Raw genomic sequence first — 23,312 nt, 5'->3', positions numbered from 1 at the left:
GCGGCCTGACAAATATGAGCCGAGTCGCTTTGTCGTGTCCACGACCTTCCCGTTGACACCAATTGCAGTGTCCCTGCGACGTAGCAGCGCGGCAACCCGCGTTGCTGCTTCGCAAGTGGGGATTCACACAAAAAGGAAGTGATAGCGGTTGGAATTTTGCCGAGATGCACAATCTAAGATGAAAATCCAGGTAAAATGGTGGGACACCATGTTCGTCATCAAGTGTTTTCTGAATCTCCAGCTAATCGTTTGACATAAATCCTGATAGGTGGTATTGTGAGATTTTATACTGTTTCTCACACAGAAGCGACATGAGGCATGCTGGAACAGAGTAAATGCCTCCTAATTACTTTTCCAGTGAAAACTGGTTCCAAGCTAAACAACGGTTGAAGCTCGGAAAGGCTCTTTTCATCACTCTTTGGTTCGTGTTTGCAATCATCGACTCTGAGCACTATGGGACTTAACATCTGAGGTCATCAGTCCCCTAGACTTAGAACTACATAAACCTAACCAAGGACATCACATACATCCACGCCCGAGGCAGGATTCGAACCTGCGACAGTAGCGGTCGCGCGGTTTCGGACTGAAGCCCTAGAACCGCTCGGTCACAACGGCCAGCTGCGATCATAGGCACTTCTGGTCTGAGAAAGTCATTTTTAATTTGAAAGGTGCAAATTACGGTTCGGAATAATACCTGCGCCTCTGAGTAAAGTTACTTAAAACGTTTTCAGTGTCATTACAAGTTACTGTTCGGTCGGTGTGACCGTGAGACCCTCTGAAAAATCACGACACACCCACCCCAAACCATTACAGGATCTCCGTCCACAGTCTTAACTGTGTGTTCATACTGGTGTTCTTCACACTTGTTACACGTCTAGCGTTAGGGGTCACTATAAAATCACTAGAATAGGGTACAGGTTTTCAGTAGCCTGTAGTCTAGGTTTTGTCTTCCTCACATAGCTGAGGACATTTCTTTGCACTTTGTTAGTTTGAGGGGTGTTTAGTAATAGCTGCTATACGATGACCGTTTTGTTTCTGCACTTTTTTCTTTGGTACTATGTACTGTAGTCTATATAAAAATTAAGCTCAGAGGCCACTTTCGTCACAGTGGTTTTCGTACTGCTGCTCTCCAGTCTCAGTTAGTTTAGAATTTCTCCCACTCTTGCATTTACCAGACGATGTTTACGGATGAACTTTAAATACTGTCTTGAAACTAGCTACAAAAGCTCTAAGAAAACTGAAGACTTCCTTCTAGGGTTCAACGTTCTGACGACAACGAAGATGTCAGACACAGAGCTCGATCTAAGATTGGACCAGGACGAGGCGGGAAATCGGCAGTTACTTCAAAGGAACCATCCACGTGTTCATCTTGCGTGATTTAAGGAAACCATGGAAATCTGAATCAGGATGGTCCGACGAGGACCCACCTAACCTTTAATGCGAGTCCGTTGCCTTAATTATTCCACCATATTGCAAAAATTTCGATACCCATAGTAGATTTGCTATTGTTGCTATGGATGGAACAACCAAGCCAGCACTGACAATTTTCCACTTCAAAAGTCTATAAAGGGACCACTCAACACCGTCATCAAAAGACAGATAACATAATCCGATATTTCCGTAAAGCGTTCAACGCAGTGCCACTGAATGTCAACCAAAATCCGAGAATACGAAATAAGCTCTCAGAAATGTTAGCGCCTTGAAGAATTTTTAAGTAATTGAATCGAGCACGTTGTCCTGAATGGCGAGTGTGCATAAAGACAACGGTATAGTCAAGAGCCCTCCAAGAAAGTGCGTCAAGACCGCTCTTGTTCTCCCTTCGGCTAGGGTGGCCGAGCGGTTCTAGGCGCTACAGTCTGCAACCGCGCGACCTGCCTCGGGCATGGATGTGTGTGATGTCCTTAGGTTAGTTAGGTTTAAGTAGTTCTAAGTTCTAGGGGACTGATGACCTCAGAAGTTAAGTCCCATAGTGCTCAGAGCCAATTTTTTCAAGACGCTTTAACTCTTTCGAAGACAATCAAAGCTAACAATAACTTGGTTGTTGTTCTCTACATACATAACGATCTGTAGGACAGTGTGAACAGTAATCAACGACTGTTTTTGACGACACTATTGTGTATGCGAAAGGGTCGTCGTTGCGTGATTGTAGAAGGATCTAGGAATTTCTATTTGGTATGACGAATGGCAAGTTGCCCCAGTCGCGGAAAAATGTAAGCTAATGCATATAAGTAGAAAAAGAATCCTGTAATGTCCGCATACAGTATTTGTGTTTGCTGCTTGACACATTGGCGTCGATTAAATGTCTAGGTGTGACACTGCAAAGCGACATCAAGTGGAACAATTACGTAAAGTATGTTGTAGGGAAGGCAGAAAATCGGATGCACATAATTACCGGCCAATTTCACTGACATCTATTTGTTGTAGAATCATGGAACATATTTTGTGTTCAGAAATAATGACCCTTCTAGACTCTGAGAAGCTCATCTGTAGAAACCAGTACGGTTTTAGGAAACAGCGGTCATGCGAGACACAGCTGGCCCTCTTTCTGCATGATATACAACAGGCTCTAGATACCGTCTCCCAGGTAGATGCCATATTTCTCGACTTTCGGAAGGCGTTCGACTCAGTTCCGCACTGTCGCTTGTTTCAAAAAGTGCGCGCTTACGATCTATCCAATGAAATATGCGGTTGGATAGAAAGTTTTCTGGCAGACAGAGAGCAGTATGTCGTCCTGAACGGGGTGACTTCAACAGAAACAAGCGTAACTTTAGGTGTGCTCCAGGGCAACGTAATAGGTCCGCTGATTTTTAAAATTTACATAAACAATCTGGTTGATAGTATTGACAGCGGCATTAGACTGTTTGCTGATGATGCTGTAGTCTACAGGAAAGTAGTATCACACGAAAGTTGTGAACAAATCAATGGCGATTTGCAGAAAATAAATGCGGGGTGTAATAACTGTCAGTTATCTTTCAATAGAATAATCAGTGTGGTATTACTTGATGGCATGGTGACTATGAATGGTACGTGAAGGTTTTCGGAGATGATTTCATCCCCGTTATCCAAAGTGACCCTGATTCCGACAAGATGTGGTTCATGCAAGACTGAATTCGAACTCATCGAAGCAGGAGAGTGTTTGATGTCCTGGGATACCCAGAGGCCACTGGCATGGGCCTCGATTGATGAACATATTCTCTACGTCTAAGCATGTGAAACTCCTTTTTGTGGGGCTATATTAAAGACAAGGTGTACAGCAATAACCTCAAAAGCATTCCCAAGCTTAAAACAGCCATTCAGGAGTTCATCGACAGCATCGGTGTCCTGACACTGCAGCGGGTCATGCAGAATTTCACTATTCGTCTGCGCCACATCGTCGCCAAGGATGGCAAGCATCTCCGACATGTCATAACCTAAATCCGAATATCTGTAGTGACGTTTACATGTTCAAGAAAGTGTGTGCACGCTGTAGTTTGTAACTAATTTACGTTTTTTTCATATAGTTCAATAATTGTTACCCTGTAGAGCCTGTTGCAGTGTGCCTTGGTGGCCATTTTCGGTCACCATCTTGTATTCCAGGTCATCCATCTCGGATTCTGACTTCATAGTAGAGCCACGCCAGTACCTCAGGTCTGGGCTAATATGCCAGAATTCCACACTGTTTAAATAGCCCGATAGGTCTGAGGTGGACTGTGACGTCATGAAGTTTCGCCAGTATGTTCCATTCGCCATCTTGTATTCCAGATCAGCCGTCCTGGATTCTGACGTCGTAGTAAGGCTGCAGCTCATATTCCAAGTCTACGATTGTGACGTCATAGAGCCAAGGCTAGTATTCCAAGTCAGCCAGCATGACGAGCACCATTTTAAATCCCCCCCAAATTTAGGACAACAGCCCTACACCCACATGAAACACATTAGCGCAGTTAGGCTATTATCTGAATTACTCTGAAAAACTTTGTATTTCCAGCTAAATTTGGGATCTCAACATTTTATACATAGGGCAATTAGCCTTTGTCACAAGGGAAGGGGTGGGGGTGAGGAAATCCCATGATTCATCGATGACGTCATCAGTGACACACACTGTCCGTGAGCTGTCCTTACACATCTAGCCACAACTGACCGTTATTCATACGAAACAATGTATGCTTTCTACTAAGGATCTCAAGTTGATTGCATATACCTACATTTCCAGAACGTTTTACACCGTTCCCCACAAGCGGATTCTAATCAAATTGTGTACCTATGAAAGGAAGGAAGGACGATTAGTTTCAACGTCTCGTGGACAACGAGATTATGTCCATATTGTTTCAAGGATGGGGAGGGAAATCGGCCACGCCCTTTCGAAAGAACCATTCTGGAATTTGTCTGGAGTGATTTAGGGAAATCACGGAAAAACTGTATCAGGATGGTTGAAAGAGAGTGTCTATGGCGTATCCTCTCAGTTGTGCTACTCGATTCGTGATTTTCTGTCCAAAAGACAACAGTCCATAGCAACTGACGAAAAGCCATCGCGTAAAACACAAGTGATATCTGGTACTCCCAAAGGAAGTGTTATAGGACCTCTGCTGTTCCTAATCTTGTAAATTATTTAGGAGGCAATCTGAGCAGCCCTGTTAAATTGTTCACAGGCGATGCTGTTGGTTACCGTCTGTTAAAGTCATCAAAACGTCAACACGAATTATAAAATAACTTAAGCAAGATATCTTCGAGTATGTGGTACGAAAAGGGTCAGTAGTCCCTGAACAACAAATAATGTGGGGTCCTACACGTAAGTACTAAAAGCAATCCGTTAAATTTCGATTACGAATTTAAAGGGTGTCGATTAGACTAAAGATCTAGGGATAACGATTACGAACCATCACGTAGAAAATGTTGTGAGGAAGGCGAAAGAAAGACTACGCTTAATTCGTAGAACACTTAAGGATGCAACAAATGTTCTAAGGAGACCACCTACACTACACTCGTTTGTCCTCTGCTACGGTAATAGAAAAATTGGTGACAAATTAGTTGGCTCATACTTTATCGATGGCACCTTAAATGGTGATCAATATCGAGCATTCTTGGAGGACGACCTCCGAGTATTGTTTGCAGACCTTTCCTTGGATTTGTCCAGCACACTATTCTGTAGTAGCACGGGAAGTATTAGAACGCGTGTACGTCGTTGGTGGATCGGAAGACGCAGTCCAATGATCTGGCCTGCAAGATCGCGACATCTTACTACGCCTAGTTCTTTTTTCTAAGGTTACTTGAAAAATGAACTTTATTATGTAGTGCCAATAACATTCGATAGTAAGATTCAGCATATCACCAATTCATGTCAGCAGATCACATCGGAAACACTTCTCAGCTGTGTCGAATCACTCCGTGTGTGAATAAATAAGTTTATGGCAGTTTATGGCGGGTCATGGCCCATCGAACATAGGCCGGTGTGAGGTGGAGCGTACATCATTAAGTTAAGTAGTGGTTTTAACTTTGCACATATGTACTGTTTGTGTTTTCCTTTTCTTTTTCGTTTATAAATGTATAGATATAGTTTTCTTTTAATCATTGACAAAGGTCATCTTAGGCACTTGTGGGTTTTATCGTTGTTCTGAAGAAGGTGTAGTTAACTACGCCGAAACCTGGCTTAACACTTAACACTAGGTGCTTTTTTCGCAATCGAGGCGGGTTTTTAGTTTTTTAATATGCTCTAAAATTACTCTTACAACAGGATAGTCATGGTGGAGGGGATGGTGCTTACTTAGGACCTATAGATGTTGAAACACGTATGTAACGCAGCAGCGATGGCGAGGCATTGTAGCATCTGTGACCAGAGAGTATGCGCTTGACCGCGCGAGTGTTGCGAGCGGTTCTCAGTCAGTAGTGGTCTTTGCGAGTTAGTTGTCGCTATGCAGAGTAGCAGTCAGTCAGTCGTTGCGAGTCTGTAGCTCTGTCTAGTTGAGAGCAGTACTCAGTCTGTAGTCGTCATGCAGAGCGGTCGGTCAGTAGTAGCAGCCCAGTGTGGTTGTGTGATGTAGGCGGTCGGCAACAATGGTCAAGATGAGGAATAAGGTATACTGTTAATTAATATAATCATTAGATAATGAAAAATTTTATTTATTGTAATTATTCTCCAACAAGTCTCCCAATAATAATTTTTTATTTCAAAAGCATTTTCTCAAAAGTTTAATTTTTTTTGAACTAAAGATCTCGTTGCACTTCCCATTTCATTCCACTTCTTTTTGAAGAAAAATTTCACTAGAATTACAAAAAAAAGGAGAGACAAAGACAAAATGTGAGTACAAAACATAGTAGCAAATCAGAAAAGTATATACAAATTATTTGACAGATAACAAAGTGCACAGGCACTGAAAAAATTCTTTAGGATATTCAGAACAAATAAACAGACTGGCAAAAAATATTATGTTGACAAGTGTACATGCACTGAAAATGTCTTTAGCATTTTCACAACAAATAAACATAATGGCAAAAAAAAAATTCATGTCCAAAGTGCACATGCACTGAAAAATGTCTTTAGTATTTTCACAACAAATAAACATAATGGCAAACATCATGTCGACCAGTGACATAAGTGTACTCACACTGGAGTTTGGCGAATCGAAAAATGTATAACCTATGAACATAAATGATGTTACCAAAAAAAATTTTTTCTTTATGTGACAAGAATCAGGATAGGAAAGGGAAGGATTGCATCATGGTTGTAGCACTTTAGATTGCACACAGCTGCTCTGAAAGTCCATATCTTTCCACAGTAGTACAACACCAAGTGACACAACTTGAAGTTCTTTTCCCATCAGAATTTATCAGTGTAGCCAAGACACTGAACTGTCGTAGTAATGTTCCATGTTTTCATTTTGGCAGTACATTAGGTACACCAAACAGTGGGACCATAATAATGTCTTCATCGCTCATGGTGGTGGACAGCATGTCGTGTCAACACCACACTCTTACAGGGCACACCAACGTAGAATTAGTGCAAAACCAAATATAGTGCTCCATGATCACTGGGATAAACAGGACAAATGAACATTGCAGTAATTCAGGGTAGTCAGCTTATGAGGTGAAGGACATCAAGTCACATAATATTGACAATTACAGTCTTCATGAGTAGTTTGTGGCATTCACAGCCTAGTTATTGAACATTTCTGTACCAAGTATGTAGTATTACAGAAAAATGTTCATTAATTGTTTTACACAGAATCAGTAGCCTTCTTTTCCTGGTTACAAAGCATTATGAAATAATCGCATTCTTTTCAGTTACAGAGTATAATCAAGAATCATTAACCTTCTCCTAATTACAGTTAATTAATCATTTGTCTTTAATTAATCATTTGTCTAATTACAGTTAATTAATCATTTGTATAATTACAGTTAATTAACCATTTGTCGTTAATTAATCATTTGTCTAATTACAGTTAATTAATCATTTGTATAATTACAGTTAATTAATCATTTGTCGTTAATTAATCATTTGTCTAATTACAGTTAATTAATTAATCATTTGTCATTTCAATATACTAAGAATTATTAGCCTTAATTAATTACCAAGCATTATTAAACAGTACCATAGTTAATTAATTATGTGTCATTCCAATCTATTAAGAATCATTAGTCTTTTCCTAATTACAAAGCATTATGAAACAGTCACATTCATTTCCAACAACAAAGTATCAACATTGGAAACAAGAGCTAATCAATGGCATAATTAATAACAATTCGTGGAGTGACATTAATTATTGGCACTCAGTGGCCATCAAGTATTGAATAAAATCATCATTCAGTATTATTCAGATCATTACAAAGTCATTATTAAAAATCAGTTAATTACAGTCAAATCATTAGTAATCACAGGCATTACAATAAACAGTGGCAGTTATTAGCTAGTGACAAAGCATTATTTTGAATATAGTCTCATTAAGAGGTCATTACTCGAGTGACATGCTATTCAGAGTTGATCAGTATTATTCAGAATTATCATACACTAGTGACATTATGTGGGACTGGTAATACATTTTTTTGGTAGCAATGCATTGCGTTGGGATCGATAATTAATTGCTGAGGCATAATACTTTTTGCTTTTGACCTATTGCTGCAAATGAGGATAGGTAACGTCATTCGTCATGAGTCAGCTGTAGCAAGATTATGTAACAAGGCAGTACATGTGATCACATTTATAAATGATAAACACAAATGGGTAAAAAATATAAAAATGCAAGTACTAGAACAGGTATAATAAGTAACAGGTTTAGTAAGTGTCATGAAAAACTTCTCCTGGAAAAAATACAAAAACGGATTATTGACCTGAAAGAAGAAACGCACACTATGCTGAAAAGTAGTGAACTTCGAATTAACAAGTAGTGAAATGTGTATAAAATGTGTTCCATAGCTGTCCTTTCCAAAACTTTCCGTCATCCTACTATGCAATGTAACACCTGCTGTCAAAGCAAACCGCAACAAATACTTAAATAACTACGTGGCATAAAGAAAAAAAAACTTCATTATCCATATCATCATAACTTCACCATTATCATCACCTGTAAAGAAAAACTTCATTATTCATAATACCATTTCCTTCATCATTATTCATCAGTATTCACTATCATCTGCAAAAAATCACTTCATTACTCATTACCTAACTATTCCTTATCTCTAGCATATTTCATCACTAAAACTAAGATGTGTAGTTCAGTCTGACAGCCTGCATCAATCACCTTGTATTCTGAAAGAAAAAATTAGTTAAGACTGCTATTCTGTGATGAGTATAGTATAGTCTTGTTAATGCTTGTTAATCCTGATCCCTTTACTCTTCCTCATAAAGTTATTGCATCTCCTTTCGTTTATTCCGTAGGTGAAATTCCCATTTATGTTAAATTTATTTCTTAGAATCATCATTCCTTTCTGAAATTGATGAACAAAGATTAATGTCTTGCATTTAAATCCTATACCCACTAAATAATGACTGGTTTATGGTGACACAATTAACCATACAGCATAACATGACAGAAAACGTAATATGTCCAAGACATTGACAGTGTTCGGATGCGAAAAAATGTACACAGAATAATACAATGCAGTAGCAAAAAAAAATGTGAAACAGTCACGATGTTGAGATGTCATAAGGCAAAAAAAAAATGTCAAAGTCGACTGGTGTGTGTTATATCTTAACTATTTCATAGTGCATACAAACAAAACTGGAGTACAGTCATATACACAAAAAAATGGAAAATGTGCACGGTCTGATGTGTAACGACAAGAAAAGCGACCTGCTAACCTTACCTTGCCGGGCACTTGCCAAGAAAAAATACGATAATCATCAATAAGTAGTCACATAAATAGAATTGTAGAAATAGTCGTAAATGTGTAAATTCATCTGGAAAAATATGCACGGTCTGATGTGTAACGACAAGAAGAGCGACCTGCTAACCTTACCTTGCCGGGCACTTGCCAAGAAAAAAAAACGATAATCATCAATAATTAGTCAGGTGAATTAATTGCATTAGTAAATGGCATCATAGTGTGTTGAATCATACAGTGGTTTCACTCAATAAACGGTTTAATGTTTGAGATATGGTGATTGCCTTTCGATTTTCTGGTTCTCAAAGTTTCGACGTGTACAACATTGGGGTGAGGGATGCTGCGAATCCGATACGGACCTGCGTATAGAAGTTCAAATTTACTGCACTTACCTTTTAATTTGCTGGATAAATAGTGTGTACGTACTAATATCTTCTGTCCAACGTGAAAGTCGCGGCGTGTACAAACCTGTTTTTGCTGTCTTCTCCGGCGCTCTGCGGCACGTTTGATGTTGTTCAGCGCAATGTCAATTATTTCGTGGTGTCGTAGGCGACGATTTTTGGGGAATTCTATTAATTCTTTAATTTTGTTCGGTGGTTCAACGTTTTTCAGTATAACAGTCGGAGATAGCATAGTGGATTCATTTGGAATGGAATTAATTACATCTTGGAATGAGAGTATGTGTGTATCCCAATCAATATGTCTTTTGTGGCAGTATATTCTGCACAGCTTACCAATTTCCTTCATTAATCTTTCACAAGGGTTCGAAGAAGCGTGGTATTTGGATATATAGATCGGAGAAATGTTTCTAGCTCGTAACATGCGTGTCCATACACTACTACGAAATTGAGATCCATTATCAGAAATTACTTTCATTACATGCCCTACATGAGATAGAAAATGTTTTACAAATGCTTTCGAAACAGTTTTAGCAGTAGCTTTGCGTAACGGAGTGAAAGTAACAAATTTTGAAGTGAGCTCAACAGCGACAAATATGTAGCAAAAACATGGTAGTGAGGTCGGACATGTTCTTTTGTGTTCCGATTCTACTTTGTTACTATCCGTAATAGTTTGCACGTGTCAAAATTAATCATTTGCTGAAAAACATTTGTTTGTGTTTTGTGAGTGTCGTAAATTGGTAGTGACAGCAGAAGACAACACAGCTGACGGACAGAAGCATTAGCTCGCGCAGCTGACCAAAGCATGTGAAAAAAAAAAAAAAAAGAATACTATGTCTCGTAATGACGACGAAATGAAATTTTCAAATGCAACTTGTTGAATGTACATGACGCTGAAATTTGCTTTGCAGAAGTTGGTTGCTACGTCTTGCTGATTGTTCCCGAGAGAACGCGATAGTGCGTCTGCTATAACATTTTGTGTGCCGGGAATATGAACAATCGTAAAATTAAATTCTTGTAAATATAGTTTCCATCTACTTAATCTGTCGTGAGTAAATTTAGCTGAAAGCAAAAATTGTATCGCTCTATGGTCTGTGTAGACGGTGGTATGTCTGCCGTAAAGAAAGTGCCTAAATCTCGTGAAAGCCCATACAACACATAATGTTTCAAGTTCTGTGACGGAATAATTTCGTTCAGCAGGTGACAAAATGCGACTTGCAAATGTGATGTTTTTAATTACTGTAGAACCATCTTCTTCTATTTCCTGGAAAATGTGTACGCCTAAGGCGGTGTTGGAACTGTCGGTAGCAATGGAAAAAATTTCTAGTAAGATCGGGGTGCGATAACAGTGGAGCATTCAACAGAGCATGTTTCAGGTTCATGAATTCAAAATGTGCTTGCTTATCCCAAGACCAAATAGTGTTTTTACCCGTTAATTGGCATAGTCTAGGCGTGTCTAAAGCAGAATGGTGAATAAATTTACGAAAAAAGTTAATTAAGCCCAAAAAACTGCGTAATTGCTTCTTCGTCGTAGGAACAGTAATGTCACGTAGAGCTTGAAGTTTTTCCGGATCAGGTGCAATGCCTTCTGCTGAAATTACGTGTCCAAGAAATTTTATAGAAGTTTTGCCAAAGTGCGATTTACTGAGGTTAACTGTGAGTCCTTGTGCATGAAAAGTTTGTAACAGTTGTTTAAGAATCATATTGTGTTCAGACCAATTAGCTTCTGCTATAAGAATATCGTCTACGTACGTCGTAATTTTGTCTTTAATGCAAACGTGTGTCGGATGGCGTCAAAATTAATAACATTTTCGTGAACAAGATTCTGCGTGCCTAAATTATTGCTTACGTTATTGGAATATGCAATCTGTACTGTGTCTGGTCAAATTCTATCGTACGTGCTGTTATTTACGGGAGAATATTGTGGCATATCCACTATATGAACTGCTTTGTTATTTCTTACTGACGTGTTACGCTATGGATGACACCTATTGTCTGTTTCATTCGTGATAATATGTTGTTGCTGATGTTCTTGCTGCTGAAAGGATCGACTGTTATGAAATGTACGCTGAAAATTGTGCTCATCATTTTTACGTCTGTCATGATAGTAATTTCTATACGGCGCATAGCGATGCGAGTTGAAATAGTGTGTTGTCTGTACGTAGTTATTTCTTTGCTGCCATGCGTTACTATTTGTTGGGGCTGGGACTATACGTGCACGCGGCGAAACATTAAAGTTTGGTTGACCTTGTAGACTGCATTGTTGGTTACGTATGCTAAGCGGTTGACTTTCATGCTATTGTGGTGAAAAACATCTATTGTTACCAAAAAATGCGTTTGCTGTTAATTTTACTTTTACACATACTGATGATTACGATTTTATCTGTAATTAAAATTACGGCGGTAGTTGTCATTACGGGAGTGCCTACTGAAAATTGTCACATTCGGTAAAAGTTTGTCACATCGGATATTCATTACATGTTTCTTAATACTACAAAGAGCAATAGTTAAAGAGCAGTTTGGATAGATATGAAGGATAGTAGAAGAGAAGGCAGCAGTGCAGAAAACTAAAGATGAAACAGCACTACTACAGCTCGGGGCCCTATGCTCGCTACGGCACATATTCATTAAAGCGTAATGAATCCCCTGAGGTCAATTACGCACTGCAAATAAATTTTAGCTTTAGCGTTGCACGCAATAGCGGTAGAAATTCAAAAGCAAATAGTTGTATCCATGTTAATTCAAGTTTCCTTATTACGGGCAATGCTGATGAAAATACAAAAATAAATTGTCGCATCTGGTTCAAAGCTAGTTTCTGCATTACAGGCAATAGCGGTGAATGTACAAAGATAAATTGTCGTATACAGTGCAAAGCGTGTACCTGTACGCTGTCATTATTAAATTCCTTACATTTTCTGGCGGATAAAAATTGCTCGTAATCTACGTTCTCTTCATTGGATTTGAGAACACGTTCGGATTTTTGTGTGAATCTGTTCGTCTGTGTCATTTCGGATTTCCAGTTGCATAGCTTTTCAGATTTTAAGTCGCGTGGCTTTTCGGATTTTAAGTCGCGTAGTCTCCATAAATTGCTTAAGTTATACGCGCTGCGTGAGTCAGACAAATGTCCGTAAAGTGGCGTCTGTTGTGGTATGTTATTAACTGAAATGTTTTTCATTTCTGTTACTTCTTGTTGTAAATTTGATAACTTCCTACGTACCGTGTTGTTAGATGGATCGATCTCATTAATTGTCTGCTGTAAATTTTGAAATTCAGGCGTTTGGATAAATGAAACCGGTGCAGTATCGTCTGATTTATTGTCATTAGTGTTTTCGATAGCATCAATACGACTGGCCAATTCATCACATTTTTCAGTCAATATTTTAACCTGATCATCGGTTTTAGAATCAGACGCATTAATCTGTTTTTGCAACTTGCGCGTAGTTTCGCTCAGTTTTTTAACATCAGCTTTGATAACATCACAATCCTGTGTTAGATCTAGTTGTTCGAATCTATCTGTCACTGTTTGAATATTTACTGTGTGTGTATCCGTTTTTGCTTTAAGATCAGAAATTTCATCCCGTAATTCCGCGTTCAATTGTTCTATGGTATTAATTTTGTCGGACACTGTAGTAATATTATTGTCTACATACGTCTTCGCTTTCGCGAATATTTTACGTTTGTCCTCTTGTCTCTGTGCAGTGATTGTTTCCATGACTTGTCGTTTTACTTTGTTTTGATCTTGAATAAATCTGCGGAAACGCGTATCACTGTTCTGTATGTGCTGACTAAAGCGCTCGTTAATCTGAGTGTTCTGCTGTTCGAATTTCGCGTCTATCTTTGCGTCCATAGTGCGCGAAAGTTCTACCGTCATTGCTTTAAGGGGATACGGAACCACCTATCCCCGCAATGTTAATATATGCCTACTATAGGGAACATTTTCTCACAAACTACTGGAGACAGAGAGGTAAAAATTTTACTGTATGTGCATTCATATGTTACAACAATACTGAAACAACAGTTTATTGTCAAAGTATTTTCTTACAGAGATATTGTACATTTATTTTTAAGTAAATTTTTTCCATCGCTTTTTACTAGACTATCACCCCTAAGTCTTTTGTAAATCAAGTAATTAAAAAATCGTTGTTTCAGTATGTAATAGGGACCTATGTCACTACGTCATAAAAATTTCAGACTTCTAGGTTGACCAGTACCTGAGATAATGTTCCTAGATGAAGTAAAAAGTAAACTTACGGGAAACGGAGAAAGAAGATTAAAACATTCCTGATCCGTAGCTAATACCCCCTTCACAGTCTTCATAATCATCTTCAAGTCTTCTTTTGGTACCCCTCTGCACCTGTCTTGCTTTTTTCACTAATGTCTTGATTATATTATCAGCATGCCTTAGTCTGTGCTGATCTAAAGAGAACATAGCACGTACCGTACTGGAACCAACACACATACCCAACTTTTGAAGGACCTGGCATTTAGTTATATTTCCAAGATTGAAGGTTGCCACAGCATCATACACACCAAAATGTAGTGTATTAATTCCGACAAACACTGTTTTTGGGAGACGATGCCATACCACACTATTCAAGCACTCGTTGGGGTTCTGCGTTTTTCCGTGAAGACATTTCATCAGAAGACTTCTGTCAGCCAGATCTCTGAAAATGGGCTTTATTTCTGCCATGATGGCTGATGGTAGACTGTGGTGGTGAATGTATTTCTCTCCTGTTGTTAGTCCCCTATTGTATTTACACCAGCTGTTTTCACCTTTGGGGCACAAACCATGTTGTGGATGCTCATCCGTGGATGCGGTGTGGAAATATAAAGCCCATATAGCTCTCCTTATTTCTTCAAGATTGCCTGTATTTTGCCTGATTGCAAGGCCATAGCAGTTCTGAATGTGGTCTATTATGGAATCAGTCAATCTTCCTCTGCCATCCAAGGTTTTCCCATCATCTAGTTTTTTCCCTTTCATAACTGATTTTAACCTTCTCAGCCTGGCACCCATTCTCTTCTGCACATGTCCTATACATTCAAGTTTGCTTATATTTACACTGTTCCCATATGGTTTGCTTTCCAAAACTTCTTTGAATGCTTTAGAGTCACCATCTCCCAGATATTTGACATAGCGAACATTATACCACTGTGAAGAGCGATGAAAAATTTTCTTCACCCCAGCAACCTCCATGCCACCACTACTACCATAATAATTAGCAATACAGTCATCACTGTGTTCATTTTTCAGCCTGCCTGTGCACCTACAGTATTTAGACATTATTGCAACATCAATAACCTTGCCAGTATCAACACTAGTTGCTGTTACAACACCATTGTTGGAGGTGTGGCCCCTTTTCTGCCACGTGCCATCAAAATCCACTGTGAGGTCACGACTGCCGTCATTTTCTTCCACTGCTTCTTCCACAGCAACCTGCATTGACTTCTGTGCTACATCTTCAACTGCAGATCCTAGTACATAATTGTAAGCTTCAAACTTTGAAGGTGCACTTGGAAGATTTAGAACACCACATAGCATATCACCAGCTGCTTTGCCCTTACCAATTGCTCGCAATCCATAAACTAACCTAATATTTACACTATAAAGTTCAGTTTTCTTGTATCCATTATTTACAGTTACTGAAACCGAACTTGGAAACTTACAGCTGTATTTACAAACACTGCATATTAAATTAAACTGGGCAGCCAGGCCAACATGGGATTCTACTTTCAGAGAAACGTTTCCATGACGTTTTTTGCAGCACAAACTGTTTTCAAGAGCTTCACACAATATATTCGTATCAATGAGTTCAAAAACTTCATTCCCTCTATCAAGTAAATTATATTTCTATTCCAAATCTCTTAGTTTTTTATGAGAAGCACTGTTTTCATTTGGCGTAAGTTCGTTCGGCAAATCAGTAATAAGTGGATTCACATTTTCCAACAGTGATGATGATGAACTGCTTTGCTTTGCTAATGAATCATTATTTCTTTTCTTTTGCCAGTTCACACGCTTTTTAAATACTTTTGCTTTAGCTCTAGGCATTTTCACTGCGAAAAATGAAGCACTAAATACGAAATAACTCAACAACAACTACTTTCTTATATCACACTGTTTACAAAACAGTCCCGCCACAAAGTCAAAGAGTAACTTGAGGAAACCAGAGAGAAACATTTTCGGGCAACTAGTGTATAAATAGTCGCTGGAAACCGGGATATTTGAATTCATGTCACTTTAAAGGTACTGCCAAAAAGTTCATGGTCAGCCACGAGAGACGTGTATAACTAAAGCGCAATACCCGATCTCACAAATATATAAAAATAAAATAGTTATAATTGTAGTAGAGCTATGTATGATACGTCATTTTAAAGAGGAAACATGGCAGAATATAATACGCCAATAAAAAAAAATTCGATTTTTTAACCCAAAATCCGATTCCGTATCCCCTTAAACTCGTCCCGTAATTGTGCAGCTTTTTCAGAGCATTGTTTAGCGACTCCGCTAATTTCGTCTCTGAGTGTTTCTGTTGCGGCTGTTTGCATTTCTCTTAATTCTTGTGCAACAGACTTTATTTCTTCGCTATTTTTTTGTGAACAAGCCTTAATTTCCACGCGCAACTGTTCCTGAGCAGCAACAACATCAGCAACAACAAATAATCATGAATGGAACAGACAATAGGTGTCATCCATAGCGTAACACGTCAGTAAGAAATAACAGAACAGTTCATATAGTGGATATGCCACAGCATCCTCCCGTAAATAACAGGACGAACGATAGAATTTAACCAGATACAGCACAGATTGCATACTACAGTAACGCAAACATTACTTTTGACACGCAGAATTTTGTTCACGAGAATGTTATTTGAAACATGCTTTATTGAATGCTCTACTTTTATCGCACCCAGATCTCACCAGAAATTTTTCCATTGCCACTGACAGCTCTAACACCGCTTTAGGTGTACATATTTTTCAGGAAATTGAAGAAGATGGTTCTACAGTAATTAAAAACATCGCATTTGCAAGTCGCATTTTGTCACCTGCTGAACGAAATTATTCCGTCACAGAACTTGAAACATTATGTGTTGTATGGGCTTTCACGAGATTTAGGCACTTTCTTTACGGCAGACATACCACCGTCTACACAGACCATAGAGCGATACAATTTTTACTTTCAGCTAAATTCACTCACGACAGGTTAAGCAGATGGAAACTATATTTACAGGAATTTAATTTTACAATAGTTCACATTCCCGGTACGCAAAATGTTATAGCAGACGCACTATCGCGTTCTCTCAGTAACAATCAGCAAGACGTAGCAACCAACTTCTGCAAAGCAAATTTCAGTGTCATGTACATTCAGCAAGTTGCATTTGAAAACTTTATTTCATCGTCATTACAGGACATAGCACAAGAACAAAACAAAGACAATGTGTGGAAAGAAATTAAACACCTTTGGCTAGATAAGAATAATGTTACGATTAGAAACCACTACACAGTACGCAATGACATTCTGTTTCGCCGCTCTCATCCTGACAGCAACAATTGGTTATTATGCATTCCTGACGAACTGGTCAACAAATTAATTTGGTACACTCATTTAAGTTACGCACATTGCGGAGCACGAAAATGTTTTCTTATACTGAGACAGAACTGTTATTTTGCCAACATGGAGAAACGTATACGACGAGTTTTAGCGTCTTGTAAAATTTGCCAGAAAGCTAAATCAGACACCACTTCACATATTCCTCCTTTATATCCCATTATACCTGTGAAATTAAGACACATGGCCGCTGTAGATATTTTTGGTCCGATTCCGAGAACTAACAGAGGTTTTTGCTACATTTTTGTCGCTGTTGAGCTCACTTCAAAATTTGTTACTTTCACTCTGTTACGCAAAGCTACTGCTAAAACTGTTTCGAAAGCATTTGTAAAACATTTTCTATTTCATGTAGGGCATGTAATGAAAGTAATTTCCGACAATGGATCTCAATTTCGTAGTAGTGTATGGACACGCATGTTACGAGCTAGAAACATTTCTCCGATCTATATATCCAAGTACCACGCTTCTTCGAACCCTTGTGAAAGATTAATGAAGGAAATTGGTAAGCTGTGCAGAATATACTGCCACAAAAGACATATTGATTGGGATACACACATACTCTCATTCCAAGATGTAATTAATTCCATTCCAAATGAATCCACTATGCTATCTCCGACTGTTATACTGAAAAACGTTGAACCACCGAACAAAATTAAAGAATTAATAGAATTCCCCAAAAATCGTCGCCTACGACACCACGAAATAATTGACATTGCGCTGAACAACATCAAACGTGCCGCAGAGCGCCGGAGAAGACAGCAAAAACAGGTTTGTACACGCCGCGACTTTCACGTTGGACGGAAGATATTAGTACGTACACACTATTTATCCAGCAAATTAAAAGGTAAGTGCAGTAAATTTGAATTTCTATACGCAGGTCCGTATCGGATTCGCAGTATCCCTCACCCCAATGTTGTACACGTCGAAACTTTGAGAACCAGAAAATCGAAAGGCAATCACCATATCTCAAACATTAAACCGTTTATTGAGTGAAACCACTGTATGATTCAACACACTATGATGCCATTTACTAATGCAATTAATTCACCTGACTAATTATTGATGATTATCGTATTTTTTTCTTGGCAAGTGCCCGGCAAGGTAAGGTTAGCAGGTCGCTCTTCTTGTCGTTACACATCAGACCGTGCATATTTTTCCAGATGAATTTACACATTTACGACTATTTCTGCAATTATATTTATGTGACTACTTATTGATGATTATCGTATTTTTTTTTTGGCAAGTGCCCGGCAAGGTAAGGTTAGCAGGTCGCTCTTCTTGTCGTTACACATCAGACCGTGCACATTTTCCATTTTTTTTGTGTATATGACTGTACTCCAGTTTTGTTTGTATGCACTATGAAATAGTTAAGATATAACACACACCAGTCGACTTTGACATTTTTTTTTTGCCTTATGACATCTCAACATCGTGACTGTTTCACATTTTTTTGCTACTGCATTGTATTATTCTGTGTACATTTTTTCGCATCCGAACACTGTCAATGTCTTGGACATATTACGTTTTCTGTCATGTTATGCTGTATGGTTAATTGTGTCACCATAAACCAGTCATTATTTAGTGGGTATAGGATTTAAATGCAAGACATTAATCTTTGTTCATCAATTTCAGAAAGGAATGATGATTCTAAGTAATAAATTTAACATAAATGGGAATTTCACCTACGGAATAAACGAAAGGAGATGCAATAACTTTATGAGGAAGAGTAAATGGATCAGGATTAACAAACATTAACAAGACTATACTATACTCATCACAGAATAGCAGTCTTAACTAATTTTTTCTTTCAGAATACAAGGTGATTGATGCAGGCTGTCAGAGAGAACTACACATCTTAGTTTTAGTGATGAAATATGCTAGAGATAAGGAATAGTTATGAAATGAGTAATGAAGTGATTTTTTGCAGATGATAGTGAATACTGATGAATAATGATGAAGGAAATGGTATTATGAATAATGAAGTTTTTCTTTACAGGTGATGATAATAGTGAAGTTATGATGATATGGATAATGAAGTTTTTTTTTACAGATGAGGATAATGTTGAAGTAATGTATTTATGCTACGTAGTTATTTAAGTATTTGTTGCAGTTTGCTTTGACAGCAGGTGTTACATTGCATAGTAGGATGACGGAAAGTTTTGGAAAGGACAGCTATGGAACACATTTTATACACATTTCACTACTTGTTAATTCGAAGTTCACTACTTTTCAGCATAGTGTGCGTTTCTTCTTTCAGGTCAATAATCCGTTTTTGTATTTTTTCCAGGAGAAGTTTTTCATGACACTTACTAAACCTGTTACTTATTATACCTGTTCTAGTACTTGCATTTTTATATTTTTTACCCATTTGTGTTTATCATTTATAAATGTGATCACATGTACTGCCTTGTTACATAATCTTGCTACAGCTGACTCATGACGAATGACGTTACCTATCCTCATTTGCAGCAATAGGTCAAAAGCAAAAAGTATTATACCTCAGCAATTAATTATCGATCCCAACGCAATGCATTGCTACCAAAAAAATGTATTACCAGTCCCACATAATGTCACTAGTTTATGATAATTCTGAATAATACTGATCAACTCTGAATAGCATGTCACTCGAGTAATGACCTCTTAATGAGACTATATTCAAAATAATGCTTTGTCACTAGCTAATAACTGCCACTGTTTATTGTAATGCATGTGATTACTAATGATTTGACTGTAATTAACTGATTTTTAATAATGACTTTGTAATGATCTGAATAATACTGAATGATGAACTATGTTTTATTCTATTCAATACTTGATGGCCACTGAGTGCCAATAATTAATGTCACTCCACGAATTGTTATTAATTATGCCATTGATTAGCTCTTGTTTCCAATGTTGATACTTTGTAATTTGAAATGAATGTGACGGTTTAATAATGCTTTGTAATTAATTAAGGCTAATAATTCTTAATATATTGAAATGACAAATGATCAATTAATTAACTGTAATTATACAAATGATTAATTAACTGTAATTAGACAAATGATTAATTAACGACAAATGATTAATTAACTGTAATTAGACAAATGATTAATTAATGACAAATGATTAATTAACTGTAATTAGGAGAAGGTTAATGATTCTTGATTATACTCTGTAACTGAAAAGAATGCGATTATTTAATAATGCTTTGTAACTAGGAAAAGAAGATTACTGATTCTATGTAAAACAATTAATGAACATTTTTCTGTAATACTACATACATGGTACAGAAATGTTCAATAACTGGGCTATGAATGCCGCACACTACTACTGTAATTAACAATATTATGTGACTTAATGTCCTTCACCTTATGAGCTAACTACCCTGAATTACTGCAATGTCCATTTGTCCTGTTTATCCTAGTGATCATGGAGCACTATATTTGGTTTTGCACTAATTCTACGTTGGTGTGCCTTGTAAGAGTGTGGTGTTGACACGACATGCTGTCCACCACCATGAGCGATGAAGACATTATTATGGTCCCACTGTTTGGTGTACCTAATGTACTGCCAAAATGAAAACATGGAACATTACTACGACAGTTCAGTGTCTTGGCTACACTGATAAATTCTGATGGGAAAAGAACTTCAAGTTGTGTCACTTGGTGTTGTACTACTGTGGAAAGATATGGACTTTCAGAGCAGCTGTGTGCAATCTAAAGTGCTACAACCATGATGCAATCCTTCCCTTTCCTATCCTGATTCTTGTCACATAAAGAAAAAATTTTTTTTGGTAACATCATTTATGTTCATAGGTTATACATTTTTCGATTCGCTAAACTCCAGTGTGAGTACACTTATGTCACTGGTCGACATGATGTTTGCCATTATGTTTATTTGTTGTGAAAATACTAAAGACATTTTTCAGTGCATGTGCACTTTGGACATGAATTTTTTTTGCCATTATGTTTATTTGTTGTGAAAATACTAAAGACATTTTTCAGTGCATGTGCACTTTGGACATGAATTTTTTTTTTGCCATTATGTTTATTTGTTGTGAAAATGCTAAAGACATTTTTCAGTGCATGTACACTTGTCAACATAATATTTTTTGCCAGTCTGTTTATTTGTTCTGAATATGCTATAGAATTTTTTCAGTGCCTGTGCACTTTGTTATCTGTCAAATAATTTATATATACTTTTCTGATTTGCTACTATGTTTTGTACTCACATTTTGTCTTTGTCTGATATATTTTGTACTTAGTGCGTGTGCACAACATTTACTTTATGTACTACATCTAATTATTCTTGCCAGTCTGTTTATTTGTTCTGCATATGCTAAAGAATTTTTTCAGTGCCTGTGCACTTTATCTGTCAAAAAGTTTGTATATACTTTTTTCTGATTTGCTACTATGTTTAGTATTCACATTTTGTCCTTGTCTGATATATTTTGTACTTAGTGCGTGTGCACAACATTTAAATATTCTGTAAGTTGTAGGATTTTGTTAATTAAAGAAAAATTTTGCCGCGCTTGGCAAGTCCAAATGACTCACCATCGCTGCCAAATTTTTGCCCCCCGAGTGGAGGGTTATGAAACACGTATGTAACGCAGCAGCGATGGCGAGGCATTGTAGCATCTGTGACCAGAGAGTATGCGCTTGACCGCGCGAGTGTTGCGAGCGGTTCTCAGTCAGTAGTAGTCTTTGCGAGTTGTTGTCGCTATGCAGAGTAGCAGTCAGTCAGTCGTTGCGAGTCTGTAGCTCTGTCTAGTTGAGAGCAGTACTCAGTCTGTAGTCGTCATGCAGAGCGGTCGGTCAGTAGTAGCAGGCCAGTGCGGTTGTGTGATGTAGGCGGTCGGCAACAATGGTCAAGATGAGGAATAAGGTATACTGTTAATTAATATAATCATTAGATAATGAAAAATTTTATTTATTGTAATTATTCTCCAACAAGTCTCCCAATAATAATTTTTTATTTCAAAAGCATTTTCTCAAAAGTTTAATTTTTTTGAACTAAAGATCTCGTTGCACTTCCCATTTTATTCCACTTCTTTTTGAAGAAAAATTTCACTAGAATTACAAAAAAAAAGGAGAATATTATTATTTGCAATGCAGTTCCTCCAAGTGGTGCGCAACAACAAGAGCAGATATGTGACATCCATTTATTCTGAGGTAAGACTTTAATTCTGATTGTTTTTACACAGGGCCAAAGACCGATATTTCGGTTTAATTGCGTTAATTAATCATTTGTCTAATTACAGTTAATTAATCATTTGTCGTTAATTAATCATTTGTCTAATTACAGTTAATTAATCATTTGTATAATTACAGTTAATTAATTGATCATTTGTCATTTCAGTATATTAAGAATTATTAGCCTTAATTAATTACAAAGCATTATTAAACCGTCACATTCATTTCAAATTACAAAGTATCAACATTGGAAACAAGAGCTAATCAATGGCATAATTAATAACAATTCGTGGAGTGACATTAATTATTGGCACTCAGTGGCCATCAAGTATTGAATAGAATAAAACATAGTTCATCATTCAGTATTATTCAGATCATTACAAAGTCATTATTAAAAATCAGTTAATTACAGTCAAATCATTAGTAATCACAGGCATTACAATAAACAGTGGCAGTTATTAGCTAGTGACAAAGCATTATTTTGAATATAGTCTCATTAAGAGGTCATTACTCGAGTGACATGCTATTCAGAGTTGATCAGTATTATTCAGAATTATCATAAACTAGTGACATTATGTGGGACTGGTAATACATTTTTTTTGGTAGCAATGCATTGCGTTGGGATCGATAATTAATTGCTGAGGCATAATACTTTTTGCTTTTGACCTATTGCTGCAAATGAGGATAGGTAACGTCATTCGTCATGAGTCAGCTGTAGCAAGATTATGTAACAAGGCAGTACATGTGATCACATTTATAAATGATAAACACAAATGGGTAAAAAATATAAAAATGCAAGTACTAGAACAGGTATAATAAGTAACAGGTTTAGTAAGTGTCATGAAA

The sequence above is a fragment of the Schistocerca americana genome, chromosome 2 (genome assembly GCF_021461395.2).
Source record: "Schistocerca americana isolate TAMUIC-IGC-003095 chromosome 2, iqSchAmer2.1, whole genome shotgun sequence".
NCBI classification, from domain to species: domain Eukaryota; kingdom Metazoa; phylum Arthropoda; class Insecta; order Orthoptera; family Acrididae; genus Schistocerca; species Schistocerca americana.
The sequence above is the reverse complement of the archived record's forward strand: the minus strand, read 5'-3'. Positions refer to the sequence as shown.